General features: G+C 40.2%; 1 protein-coding gene across 20 annotated transcripts in view; it reads left to right on the top strand.

Moving 5' to 3' along the window:
• The window catches only part of SPIRE1 (spire type actin nucleation factor 1), a 219072-nt gene that overhangs the window by 143793 nt on the left and 60557 nt on the right, over positions 1-14722 (top strand). Inside the window, exon 1 of one of the 20 annotated variants that reach the window (XM_082354808.1) lies at positions 11814-14455. The exons of the other annotated variants lie outside the window; for them this stretch is intronic. The gene's annotated coding sequence lies outside the window, so the exon portion shown is untranslated. Of the gene's footprint in view, positions 1-11813; positions 14456-14722 lie in introns of those variants that run through there. 20 annotated transcript variants of the gene reach the window in all.

The following is a 14722-nucleotide window of genomic DNA, read 5'->3' as shown; positions in this document are numbered from 1 at the left end:
TCCAAGAGTGGAGGCTCTGTTTACCCCAGTCCTGTCGAAGTCCTGCAGTCAGATCGCACTAGCCTTCAAAGTGTGATTCTCTAGGAATTCCTCCTCCCGTTGCCAGACCCCCAGGTTGGGAAGCCTGACGTGGGGCTCAGAACCTTCACTCCAGTGGGTGGACTTCTGTGGTATAAGTGCTCTCCAGTCTGTGAGTCACCCACCCAGCAGTTACGGGATTTGATTTTACTGTGATTGCGCCCCTCCTACCGTCTCATTGTGGCTTCTCCTTTGTCTTTGGATGTGGGGCATCTTTTTTGGTGAGTTCCAGTGTCTTCCTGTCGATGATTGTCCAGCAGCTAGTTGTGATTCTGGTGTTCTCACAAGAGGGAGTGAGAGCACGTCCTTATACTCCACCATCTTGGTTCAGGGCCTTTTTTTCTTAATATATAATTTATGATTCATTAAAGTGAAGCAGGGGCTTCCCTGGTGGCATAGTGGTTGAGAATTTGCCTGCCAATGCAGGGAACACGGGTTCGAGCCCTGGTCTGGGAAGATCCCAAATGCCGCAGAGCGACTAGGCCCGTGAGCCACAATTGCTGAGCCTGCGCGTCTGGAGCCTGTGCTCCGCAACAGGAGAGGCCACGATAGTGAGAGGCCCGCGCACCGCAATGAAGAGTGGCCCCCGCTTGCCGCAACTGGAGAGGGCCCTCGCACAGAGGCAAAGACCCAACACAGCCATACATACATACATACATACATATATACATACATACATACATACATACATAAATTTAAAAAAAATGAAGCAAAAGCTTTGTTGACGTGATCTAAGCACAAACTTGAATCTCCATTCTTCTTTCTGGAAACTCTGCTCCATTTTTAAAAAGAACTTCTCAGTACCCTCAGGCTCTTCTCAGGACTCCCGCTCCCCCAAGGGCAGTGCTTTCTCTTGCCTCCCTCTTGTGGGAGGCTGCTCTGTCCTCCACAGCTTCAGATCTTTGGACTGGGGTCGGTTGGTGATATTCTCTCTCTCTGCTGCTTCTAAACAATGACTCTTCATACTTGTACCATAACCTCATGCCATCCGCTTCTGTTATTCTTGAACCCATTGTCACTGTCATCTGCCATCATCTTGACTGATTTGATTGATAAAAGAAACTTTAGCTTTGTCTCCTTGACACCTCCTCTACTTCAGCACTCTGCTTACCTGAACACACCTTTGTCCTCGTGATAACCTGCGATCATTCCACCTTGGAAATCGTGGGCTTTCGTTCCTCACCCCCTGACTGTAACCCCTGCCTATTGAGCTCTTCCCCTCACTGCCACCTGAACCGGTCTTGTCCCTTGACCTCCCCTCCCTGCTATTTTCTGAACAGTTTATCAGTCCTTCCTGGATTCACTTCTTGTCCTATGTGGCTTAGGTTTAGTCAGTTCACCAAGAGTTCAGGCCCACGTGTCCAACCTGGGTTATTACAGTAGCCTCCTGCTGGTCTCATCTCTCTAAATTCTCTCCGTCCAGTTCACCTTCCACTTTGTCGGCAATGATTCCTGTAGGTCACAGATCTGACCTGAGGAGTCTGGCTCCACTCCCAAACCTCCGCGTGGTCTTCCAGGCCTGACCCGAGGCCTGCTTTCCCAGGCAGCCCTCCCGGGGGCGGGCTGCCCTCTCCACACGGGACTTGAGCGCTGTACTCTGGTTTTCTGGACAGGATGGCGAGCTTGGTGTGCCACGCCCACAGGCCACAAGGGCACACACACCTGCATTCCTCACCTGGCGCTTGCACTCAAAGGACCTTGGCTAAGGCCCTTGCCTCCACTCTTTCCCTCCACCAGCCCCGGGTCCACACATGCAGGGCCCTGCTGTCCAGTTGTCTTCCACAGTGAGAAGATCACCCACCTCCACCGCCTGTCACCTGACCTCACCCAGCGCCATTCTGAGGGGAAAATGGAGCAAGGAGAGCAAAACCTTTGTTGGCCTCTTGTTTGCGCTGCTGCAGTATGGGAATAAGGGCGTGGTTGTTACTTTCAGTTTCGCTCCTCCTTCCTGATCACTGGACACCTGGCAGCTCGACACAGGCACTTTGCTTTCTGGTTAACATGGCTCCGCATGGCCTAGAGAGTGAAACCAAACTCCATTGTGTTGCACACGAGGCCTTCATGGCGTTTCACCTAGTTGTGTTTTTATTCTCCTTTTCAACTCTCCCTTCTTTGCATTTTACACTATCCAGTCAGAATTACTTACAGTTTCCGAATATATCATGCTTGTTGTATGTCTGTGGCCCTAGCAGATTTCTGTTCTTTCTGCCTGGCATTCTCTCCCTGCCTTGCCTTCTTGGTGAGCTCCTGTTTACCCACCTAAAGCCTGCTCACGTGGTACCTCCCTCCACCCTTCACTCCCTCTGTGTCTTATACCCCTCAGTCCTGCACGTCTTATACTCCCTGGGAGTTATTTGCTTGTCTTTGAACTGTTTCTCCACAACTGGGCCAGATAGTGCTTGAGATGAATGACTGTGTTTTGAATCATCTTCCTGTTGGTGACTCTTACTGCAGTGTGTGCATGTAGGAAACACTCTAGAAATGTCTGTTGAACTGAAATGATTTATGCATTATGTCTGTTTTTTCAGAGCTTCAGAAATGTTCTGGTTGAAAGAAGCCAGTTTTGAAAGCATTTTTGACTATTAGAAACATTTTGACCAAGATATTTCTAGTAAATACAGGAAGTTTTGTGGGCTGTAGATGAGGCCTTTGAGTGCCTTTTACATTCTTTAAATTTACACATAAGAACTTACTTAATAGTGAGTCTTGAGAAGGTAAGCTATAAAATATGTGGAAATCCTGGCATGAACATTCTGTACCATTTAATTACAGATTTTATACTACATAAATTGCCTGTCAATACTGAGGTTTTAGGAATAAAGTCTTATAGGGTCCAAATGGATTTCCCTTTCCTCTTCAATGTATGCATTTTTCTTGAAATTAAAGAAAATTTTCATACATATTAGTTCATGTATGTATGTTAGTCATTCTAACCTTTAACCTAGTCTCAAGAGTGCTAAATTGACACTAATAATAAAAAACTCTGGGCTAATTTGATGTTTTTTCTGAAGATCTCAAAATACACAATTTAAGAATCAGACAAGGGACTTCCCTGGTGGCACAGTGGATAAGAATCGGCCTGCCAGTGCAGGGAACATGGGTTCAATCCCTGGTCCGGGAAGATCCCACATGCCATGGAACAACTAAGCCCGTGTGCCACAACTACTGAGCCTGCACTCTAGAGCCCACGAGCCACAACTACTGAGCCTGCGTGCCACAACGACTGAGCCTGCACTCTAGAGCCCGTGTGCTGCAGCTACTGAGCCCACACACCGTGACTACTGAAGCCCACATGCCTAAAGCCCATGCTCCACAAGAGAAGCCCGTGCCCCACAATGAAGAGTAGCCCCCACTCGCCACAACTAGAGAAAGCCTGCACACAGCAACGAAGACCCAATGCAGCCAATAAATAAATAAATAAATAAATTTATTTATTTATTTATTTTTTAAAAACCCATGGGATTTCTTTTAAAAAAAGAATCAGACGCTCTTTCTTCTATACCTGTGAGTTACTATGTCAACTGGAATTTTCAAAGTAATAACCTCTAATTCAACAGGTTGATTGATTATCTGATTATCAGTGATGTTTCAGACAACCATATATCTGTGTGTGTGCCTGTGCTTGTGTGTGCGTGTATAAAATTAGGGTAAAATATTAGTGTCAAAACGTTTGAGCTCAGTTGTTGATAATGTATTGATTTGATAGACCAAAAGTACTTTAATTATATTAAACTTCTTATATGCTCAATTGGCAGTTTATTAAAATATAAAACCCATAACCTATTTCCAAGTGTTACAATTGTTCTATAAAGTGGTCATTACGTTTACCAGACCTAGCTACTTTACAAAGCACAAGGCCTTGTAGTTCATCTATTTATTTAGAAAGCAAATTCATTTTCATTATGATCTCTTTTCATGATGTGATGATTTCCTTCTTAAACAATGAATGAGACCCTTTAAGGTGGTTCTCCAAATGATAGAGAAGATTTGAATAGGCTGCTGTTATTGTGTCTCAAAGGCAATTTGATATCCTTGAAAGTGAGTACGTGTTCCCGTGTCTTATAAGCAATTTGATATCCTCGTACGTAAGTGTAGATGAAGGGACTGTCTGAGCCGTCCATTTAGTGCATAGGGTCGCGTGAAAGAAGAGACAGCCCGTGCCCTCGTGCCAGTAACCCCACCCCCAGCCCAACTCGACTGGCTAGAGCTGGTGAGCATGTGCAGTGGGGAGGGGAGGATTGAGCTTGGCAATTTCAAGTGTAAATTACTTTGTTGGAAAAAAGGAAATTATATTAATGGCAGCGTGCTTTAATTCATTGCTGTCTAAGTAGTTTTTGATCATCAGTCCCTGGTTTTGTTATTATTACATGAAATTATTTATCAGTTCCTCATACTTTAAGCCCTACAGCCACAAAGTGGCTGCTGTTGTTTGCTTCATTTAGTCTTCATGACCAGTCCTGTGACTCTCACTTTGCAGATTAGTAAACTGAGGCTTAGCTTAGAGGTTCCCATAGAAGGAAGTTCTCAGCACTTCTGATGCCCGTGTTTCCATCCTCATCCCGCTCTCCAGCCTGGCGAAGGTGCTCTCTGTGGTTATTGCTGTTTTCCTGTAAGAACAGTCACCTGCAACAGACTGTCCTGGAACATGGCTGACAAGAGTCCCTGGAGGAAAGTGCAGGTGTACGCTTTGATACAGGCTTTTGATCAGGGTTGGGAAGAAGGGGGTGTGAGCCAGAGAGAATAAAATTTGGAGTTGGGGGAGAAGGGGGCTCATGAGGGAACATGTGTGCGAGAGAGTGTGTGTGTGTATGTGTGTCTGTCTAACACATGCACACAGATGGGAATGGGATGGGAGGCGGGACGTATCATGTTAGGTTTAGGTATGAAGTAATATGGAAATGGAAATGTCAAAGACAGATAAAATTATTTCCAGACTAGAAAGTCGGTTGACTGATTCCAGTATGTTCCCAGCCTACTCTAACATTATTGCCTCCACATTTAGTGTGAGTGTGCCCCACACCCCTTCTCCAGGAAATCCTTTGTTTCACAGTAGAGGTGTAACTATTTATCATTGTAGAAAAAACTTGATGTATCAGGGAAGTACACTGTTTAAAAAGAACCTTTTGAAAAAAAATCTTGTTTTCAAACAAATAACTCATTTTTCATTTTTATTATATTTAAAATATTTATATCAACACCAGTCATTTTTTAAAGCCCCTTCTGTGTTAGTGAATCATATTCTTCCACTCATTAGTCATGCGACTGCTTAAGTCAAATAGCCTTTGCTAGATTTCTGTTTACTTCACTTTAAAAAGGGAAGTGGGGCAAAAATAGACATGCTCAGATTCCTTCTAGTCATAAAATGCTCTGCAGAAAGTACAATTCATGTGACTAAATCTTTGTTCTGTTCATTCAAGATTTTCCTCATTTTTGTACCAGTCTTGTTTTGTGTAGGCAAAATATATACAGATAAACATTTTAAATACATTCCCAGTAAAATTTGCTAGGAAGTTAATGTATACTATTTTATATCATATTTTATCTGGTTTTATATTATATTTTAAATTCAAGATGGATTTCATAGGAAAGCAGTTCAGTGTTGTAGATTTTATAGGAAAGCTCAGTGTTGTCAGTATTGAGCTGTAAACTCAGTACTGACATTGCTACTGTACTGATGTCAGTGGGGACTAAAACTTCTGTATTTTATTTATTTATTTTTAAAATTATTTATTTATTTATTTGGTTGTGCCAGGTCTTAGTTGCAGCATGCAGGATCTTTACTTGCAGCATGTGGGATCTAGTTCCCTGACCAGGGATCGAACCCGGACCCCCTGCATTGGGAGCACGGAGTCTCAGTCACTGGACCACCAGGGAAGTCCCAAACTTCTGTATTTTAAAATCTATTGGTAAACAAGTTCCTGGAAAGAAGAAATTCCTAATATAATAATATTAGTCATAAGTGAATGAACAGTAAAAATAATTGAGCATTATGAAACATATATTCGTATCGTTGCAATAAGAACTCTTAATTAGAAGGCACGTAAAAGGTTTTTAAAGCACGTAATTTCTGTTAGAAGATTATATACTTAAAGTGATGAAAATTTTCTCTCCCCTTGCAGTTTCTTGTGCCATACATGTAAACAACCCCAGAATGAAGGTAGAATACCCCCAAACATTTTGATCTTTGAGGGATAAGATGTCTAATATTGTTAAGCCGTCTTGGATTTCTTCAGAGGCAGACTATCACGGTGTAGATTGTCATTCCCGATTATCCGATCATAATGATCTTAATCTCTTCTCAAGTGTGACTGCACCTGTGGTGCTTGATTATTTAGTTGCTTGTTGACATCTTAAACTCCTCTTATAAATGCTATGTTCATTCACCCTCTCAATTATGGTTCTTCATTTGTATCCTTCAGTCCTCAGCTGAAAGGACGTCTGAGGCGTCTCCTAAATGCTCTTATGTAGTGAGCGCACTCGGCCTGTTTCTTTAAAGTCACATTACTCTGTGTATTTCCTTTCTAGCAGCCATCACAGTCTAGAGTTGTTTTGCTGGTCTCTTTTCCCCCTCATTGATATCTGCCACTAGGATACATTCTCACTGAGGGCAGAGACCTTTTCTCTCCAATTCACTGCTGCAACCGCAGTGTAATAGGGCCTGTATAAATCTTGGATCAACGTTGAATGACTTAGAGAACTGTGGTTCAGGTGTTGGACATCTGATTTCTGCCACTTCTCTCGAATCATGGTCCCCTGACACTTCTGACTTGTCTCCAGATGCAGAGCCTCCTTCGTGTTCTTACCTGTGCCTTGCTCGTGCAGTGGTCTGCGTCTCTTGCCTGAGCTGTGGCAAAGCCTCCTAATGGAGGATAGACTGTATCCTCCAGCGTTCCGTCCCTGTGTACAGTCTATCCTCCAGCGTTCCGTTTATCCTCCAGCTTTCCGTCCCTGTGTAAAGATGTGTTGACTCCTTGATGCTTGTAGGTGGAAAGTTTAGACCCCTTAGCACAGCATAGGGACCGTTTACAGCCGGACCCCAATCTGATCTCTCTGGGCTCTTCATTCCCTGTTGCCTACCACGCGTTCACGCTTTGCTACCCTTCCTCCAGCCCCTGATTGCCGAGGGCCTCTGCACCTGCTGGAAATGTCCTTTTCCTCTCTTCTCTCACATAGAAAATGCCTACTTATTCTTAAGACCTAACTCAGATGTCCACTGTTCTGAAATGCTTCTGCTGATCGAAGTTAATTTCTTTATTCTCTGTGTTCATTCATAGAGCACTCTGCTCTGGCTTCTGTCACTTATCACACTGTATTGGAATTACCATTTACGTTCGTCTCCTCATTAGACTGAACATCTTAGGGACAAGGACCATGTTTATATTCCCAACCCTGTCATAGAATTAGGGACCGAGGACAGCATCTCCTGTCGTCTTTTTAGGTATGTTCCCCTTGCTGCTTCCTCAGCTTAGGGTAACACTAGGGCCCTTCATTAATGAGATTTTTTCAACCTAGTAAATGTCACATTTTGTTCTATAGTTGAATTTTCCTAAGTGTTTAACACATTAACATTCAAGAAGAAATAGAGCAAAATAGAATCAGCCTTAAGTCTTTTATAGTCATCCCCGTGTATTCAAGCTGCTATCCAAAGTGGGAACCTGAGGAGTAGGGGGTGAGATGGAGTGCTACTGGAATTTTATAATTTTTTCAAAGATTTCCACTCTAAGGAAATGTATGTACTTTGGGAAAAAAGATCCAAAGCCCACAGCTGCAGCTCTGGGCTCAAACAATTTATGTCAGTGTCACATAAACATTTATAATCCCTGACTATCTCTTATTCATTGCCTTTGTGAGCACTTTAAACCTCGTGATAGTCCTGATAAGTAGGAAGTACTACCGTTTGCGTCCCACCTCATTTTATAGAGAGGAAAGCTGAAGCACAGTTTAACAAACTATAATCAATTAGCTGCCCATAGTGATAGAAAGAATTGGGATTAGCACTCCTTTCTAAGGTTTTAGAAATAGTGAAAACACCGAAAATGGATCTTGCAGTAGGAGATGAGGATGTACAGGAGGAGTCCATAAACCTGAGTGAGGGGGTGGGCAGAGACTGGGGGACTTTGGGGGACCTGTGAGAATGCAGCAGCCATATTTGTCTATTGCAAATCCTGGCGAGTGAAGAAGCACTAGGTCCCAAAGGAATTAGGATCAATTGGCAAAATTTATTCATTCATGCAACAGTTGTGTCATGTGTCTCCTATACGGCAGGTGCTACTACAGTGAATAACAGCTAGTATTTCTCCCACGCTTATCCTGTGCAGACACGGCTCTAAGGCTGTGGTGTGCATTAACTCTGCAGTTCTCCCAACAGCCGTGTGTTCAGTGCTCTTACTATTTCCATTTCACTGGGGTCACAGTGGTGAACAAGATGCTCCAGTAAGAGCCACAGCCCAGGAGCAGCCAGTCCAGAAGTGGGATGCGGGCTGTGGCGTGTGAATGGAGGCACCGTGGAGGCACCTATTTCCTCTTCCGGTACTCAGAGATACAGCTGTTAGAAGGAGCATTACGCCAGTGTCTCCATTTTCTAAGTGTTTGAGTGATTCTCACTTACATGTGACTTTATTTTAAACCTCACTAGTCAAATTCTTCTGATTGGTTAAATCTTACCCTAAATTTAATAAAACCCTGTAATGGGAGGATGATTTCTAGGTGCCCAGATTAGAGCCAGTCTATCTTTAGCTGCTAGTATTTGACCATATATTGAAATTATGGGCTAAGAAGGTGAGTGGGAAAGCAGCATGGTTCATTATGAATTTTCGAAAGATTATATGAGTAATTTTACACTATATAATCAGAATGATTGCTGTAATAGTTTATTAAGTAATTTACGTATATTATTTCAACTAGTCCTATGAAAGAATCATAATTTTGTGATGAAATCTTTGAGCTCAGTTAATCTTAAACAAGATAGTACTAAAATATTTTACTTAAAATGGAATACTATATATGTATATATAAAGTATCTTCTGTTGCTAGGGGGGGAAAACTGTTTTTGGAATTGATTAGGCTGTTATGAAATTGTCTTTTGTCTGTTGTTTAAAATCAGATGACCACATTTTATAACCTGTAATTGGTTGAAAAGAATCAAATGTAACTATTTCCCACCCAGTATCTCACAGCCAGTATAACCAAGTCCACCTACATCATAGTGCCATTGCCATTTACACTGACTCCTAAGACGTCTGCTGTGACAGGACTTGAGACTCTTTTCTGCTTTAATGCACTCACAAAGATAAAGCCACAAGACCTCTATCTCATTCACATGTTGAAGTATATTTTAATTAGCTTTCTCATACTCCTGGCCTCTCCCTCCCATGTCTGCTCCCTACACCTCCAGTAATAAAACTGCGATGACATTTAAGTTAACTGGAAATTTCTGCCTAGAGCCAAAACGGATTTCCAGCCCTCCAAGGGGTGAACATATTTTTTGAAAGAAAGAATCTACCACCAGATGTCTGTTTAAGGTTGCCATTTTGTTCATTTTAATTAAATCATCTATTATTTGTAACTTTTTTAGAGTCCTTGTCAAAGTCTCTCTTTTTTCTATTTGATTTATTTTGTGAATGTTAGTAAATGTGCAGAACACTCATCTCATCAGCAATAGTGAAATTACCCTCTCTGCCCTTAGGTTTCTTTGCGTTTGTCACTACTCGCCCTGTTAAAATGCTTCAGAAGAATCTTTTATGTAGAAGATCATGTCAGAACTCAGTTATAGACCTTTCAGGTCCTGTAACTTTTTGAACTTAATTAACTTTAACAAATAAAAAAATTCACATGGTTCAAGCTCCAGGAGTCCAGAAGTAGTGCAGGAAGCTGCACTCTTCTCCCTCTGTCTCCTAGCTGCACAGTCTCTCCCACAGGAGACAAATACTGTTAATTTCTTCTTTGTCCTTACACAGATGATTTATGTATAACTAACAGAAAAATATCAATATTTTTTCTTCCTTTTTTATGCTGTTCTGAACCTTCCTTTTTTCATTTAATAATAAATCTTGTAGATCATTTTATATCAGCGCATAGTGTTTACATTTCTAGTGTCTCCGTGATGTTCTGTTGCGTGGATAGACTGTAATTGATTTAATCTGTCCTCTATTGACAACTAATAAGTCTCTTCCAATCTTTTGCTCTTTATAAACAATGCTGCAATGGATAGTTTTTAACCTGTTTTTCATGGGTGTGATTGTATATGTAAGACAAACTCCTAAAAAGTAGGATTGCTGGGTCAAAGAAATTGTGCATTTATAATTTTCATAAAATTTATGAGATTGTCCTCCATTGAGGTTTACTAATTGATACTCTCCTTGGAAATGTGTAAGAGTATCTATTTTTCTACATCTTCACAATGTGTTTTTCTAAGTGATAAGTGTGAAAATTTATATCTCATAGTTTTAGTTTACATTTTCCTTACAATGAATGAGCTCAGGTACCTTTTCATATGCTTAAGAGCTATTTGTATTTTTCAATTGTGTATTCATATTCTTTGCCCATTTTTCTAATGGAGTATTGGTCTTTCTTATTGATTTGTATTTATTTATTAAGAAAATAGCTTTTTGTGATATAAATTGTAAATATTGTCTCTGATATTTTAATGATTGTTTTATAATGATCATCACTGCATTTCTGTAGGTGTGAACAGTTAATGAGTATAAAAACAGAAAGGGCAGATAGATGTCTTTAGGGAGATACTGTGAGTCCAGCTACTTGGGGCAGAGACAGGCATTAAACACTCAAGCCAGTGAGTGTGTGTGTGTGTGTGTGTGTGTGTGTGTGTGTGTGTGTGTGTATATGTCTGTCTATCTACAAAAATATTGGGAGAATGGAGGAACAGTGTTCCTTTCCTGGAACCTAGAAATGCATTTCCTTCATTTTGACGACTTCATCTATACTTTTTCTAATTTCTACAGTGAACTGTATAAATTCAAATTGAGCTTTACAGAATATCAACTTATAGTTTAGTATCTTAACATTTTACATTTTTCATTAAGTAAAATGCTCTGACTTTCTCTCATGTCTTCTCCCTCTTCCACCCCTCTGGGAGAAGGAGCATGTTACATCTTTAAGACAGTGCCATAAAGGTTGATGAAAATATAAATCATATTCTTTAGTAATTATCCATTAGCTCTTTATGTGCATGGGAGACTTCCATTTATCACAAGAATTGCTGTAATTGGGGGCTTTTTTGTGCTCTAATTTCCAAAATATTAATTTGGAAGTCCTTTTTCTTTTCTGTGGTAAAAGTATCTGAATTAGGAAGGACATCATGGCTCTTAGTCTGTGAGGCTAATATACACGTTCTATTTATTATAGGCAATATTTATATTAGTGACTTTGTCACTTGTGAGATATATTTAATGATCTCTATGTAAGTAATTTGTTTAAAAGACTATTAGCATATTTTAACTGAGTTCAAAAAAAGGTTTTTTTCAAGGAATTATTGAAACATTCATTTTTACACATTTAAAAGTTTCTAGCTGAAAACGTACGCATTGCACAGGGGAATACCATTAAATAACAAATAGTTCTAAATGGTTAACAATATGGAGGAAAAGGGTGATCATTAAAATGCTGTTATTAAAATATTATGTTAATACATAAATACATTGTCAGTAAGGGTGGTGGTTGAATCTAAAAAGATTCAACATCACCTCACATTTATATGTGAGGTGATGTTGAATCTATGCAAATACATTAACATTACTCTGAGTATTTGATATACTTGTGATTCACGGAGTAGATTTTATTTTTTTATTTTTTTATTTTTTAAGACGCTGGGAACTAAAGATGTTGGCAAAGAGCAGTTCTAATTGCTAGCTTGAGAATGGTTGTGTCAGAAATGAGGAGAGTTATTGCCATGTGGATGCTCTCAGGACTTTCTCACCCTATTCCAAGCACAGGTTGGCATCTGTTCTTACATTTGTACAAGCAAAAAAAAAAAAACTTATTCAGAAGCTAGAATATAGCTGACAGAAGCTTGTCTCTAAAACTATAAAAATCTGTAATTTACTTTCAAATAACTCATTTGTGTTGCTGCTAATGAGAAGACCTGAGATTCTTCGTTGCATATTTGTTTAAGCTTGTTAAATTATAGTATTTACAGATTCTCAGCTATTTTATACTGATTTATTGCTGAGTCAGGATTTTTTACTTCACGAAGAGGCTAAAGAGAGGTCTCATTTGTTAAAAGATAAAATGTTTAAAAAAAAAAGAATAAAATGTTTTTGTGATAGGGTGGAAGTGTTCACAATCAAATCTTCATAGATGTTCATTGGCTTATAGTAACTAATATCTACTAAATAAATGCTAAATAACTAATATCTACTAATCTGCTTAATATGAGCCAGGCCACATGCTGTATTTCTTTTGTATTATTTTATGTAATGTTAACAAAATCGAAAAGGTATTTATTAGCAGCTGCATTTTACAGGTGAGAAAATCAACCTGAAGACTAGAGCAGTTGTATAACTATCCAGAGTCACACAGCTAGGAAGTATCTGAGCTACAATTAGTGCTACTTGCTGTTCAGAAAAATAAAGAAACATGAAATTCTCAGGCCATTCATTTAAATTATCTTCAGTATTATAGACAGCGATAGTTTTTCTTAGCTGCAGGGAGTTAGGGATTTTGTCACAGCACAAGTAAAGACAGAGATGTCTTAAGTCTTAACAGTGAGACCATCCTGGCTACATTTCATCAGGGATGTGTCCGAGAACAGTAACAGTTAAGGTTGCGTGGAAAAAGGGTCATATGCTTCTCGTACTCTTCCACCAGAACACCCCTAAGACATAGAAGCGTGAACTCATATTTCTGGACTAAGGGGACATGTTAAATCATAATTCTTTCCATTGCAAGTGACAGAAATCCACTCAAATTAGCATGAGTGGAAGAGGGAGGAATTTATTGACTCCCTTAATTGGGAATCTAAGGGCACAGCTAGCTTTAGGCACAGCTGGATCCAGTATCTCAAACTGGCTTTCTCTCTCTCTCAACATCCCCAGGACAGGCTCTAACTAAAAGAGTTCCCCAGAAGTACTTATAGGCACCCCAGTTTGAGGGGCACAACAGAGACACTGAGAACCCGTCATGGGGGATTGAGAAGATAAACCAAATGAGGAAGAAGCTGAAGCAGAAAGAACAATTCAGAGACCTACTGTAATCACCTTTTTGGTAGTAGCAGTAGGACTCAAGGAAAAAAGATAAAGATTTCATCTTGCCAAAGACCTCCCATCTTCTGCTGTATCTGTACATTTGTCTTGCCTTCTCTTGTTTGGATCCTAAAAGGACCTAGAGACCATCGGAATTTTTAAAAACAACATAGGCTTGTAAAGATGAGTTTCTCCACTGTGTTTTCAGCTCTTTTCATTATCTTTTGGTTTATAGATCATTGGATAAACAATAAAGTGGTTGCTGTGGGATCAGCCTTTTTAGGTGATGGGAGAAATATGACAGATAAGATTTCTCCGTCCCATCCTTCCAGGGGATTCTGAGTTTAGGGAAGAAAATACAGATTTTCCTCTGAATAATTTTCCTTTTGATTGAGCTTCCGCTTATTAAAGTTGACGTGATAAGAGCTATTGAAGAGATTTAAGTGATTGAACATTCTTGGTTGAAAGTATCTTAATTCACATATTCAACAAATATTTACTAAGCACCTACTAAGTGCAAGGCACTGTTCTAGAGATTTGAGGAGCCCAACAGTGAACAAAATAGACCAAAACTACTTCCCCATGGAAGCTTGGGATCTGTCAGGGAGAGGCAGACAGTGAACATATTAAGTAAATCATATGGACTGTTAGAGGCAGGATGGACTTTGGAGAAAGATGTAGACTAGGGGTTGCTCATGGCAGGGTGTGGGGCTTGGAATTTATATAGGGTGGTCAAGGTGGGCCCCATTGAGAAGGTAACCTTTGAGCAAGAATGAGAAGGATATATGGGAATTAGCTAAGTGGGCATCTGGGGTAAATCTTTCTAGGGAGAGGGAGATGGGGACTTAGGTTCAGCTGTCATTATTTGAGTGCTGCTGCTGATAAATAGATGACATAGCCTGATAGAGTCGCAGGGTGCCCAGAGGCAGTTCACCGCCTAAGTCTCTTTTCTTTCACCATTTTAATTGTTAAAAAACCTGAAAGAATCTTCTAGTCAATAGAGTAGTGTGTACTTTATTTTTTTTATATTTTACATTATGTTATTTATTTTTTATCTTAGTTTAGTCGCGCCGCACGGCATGCGGGATCTTAAGTTCCCCAACCAGGGATCCAACCCGCGCCCCCTGTAGAGGAAGCGTGGAGTCTTAACCACTGGACCGCCAGGGAAATCCCAAGTAGTATGTACTTTAATTCTTTTGGGAATGGAGCCTGGGTTGCAGTCATTAGAGGAACAAAATAACACGTGTGCTTCTCCTTTTCAGTCTCTTCCCCGCTCAATTCTTATTGTGGTATCATGGCTTAAGTCATCAGAGATTTTTTTTTTTAAGCTAACTAATAGTCCCTAGCAAAAAATGAGGAATTTTGAATATCAGAAATAATGTAATACAAGTACCTCTGATATATCTTTAAAGTCAGAAAACTGAGAGTCCTGATTTAGTTAATAA

This window comes from Balaenoptera borealis, assembly GCF_965194805.1.
Source record: "Balaenoptera borealis genome assembly, chromosome: 14".
Lineage (NCBI taxonomy): Eukaryota > Metazoa > Chordata > Mammalia > Artiodactyla > Balaenopteridae > Balaenoptera > Balaenoptera borealis.
Note: the sequence above shows the minus strand (reverse complement) of the source record. Positions and strands in the feature narration are given on the sequence as shown.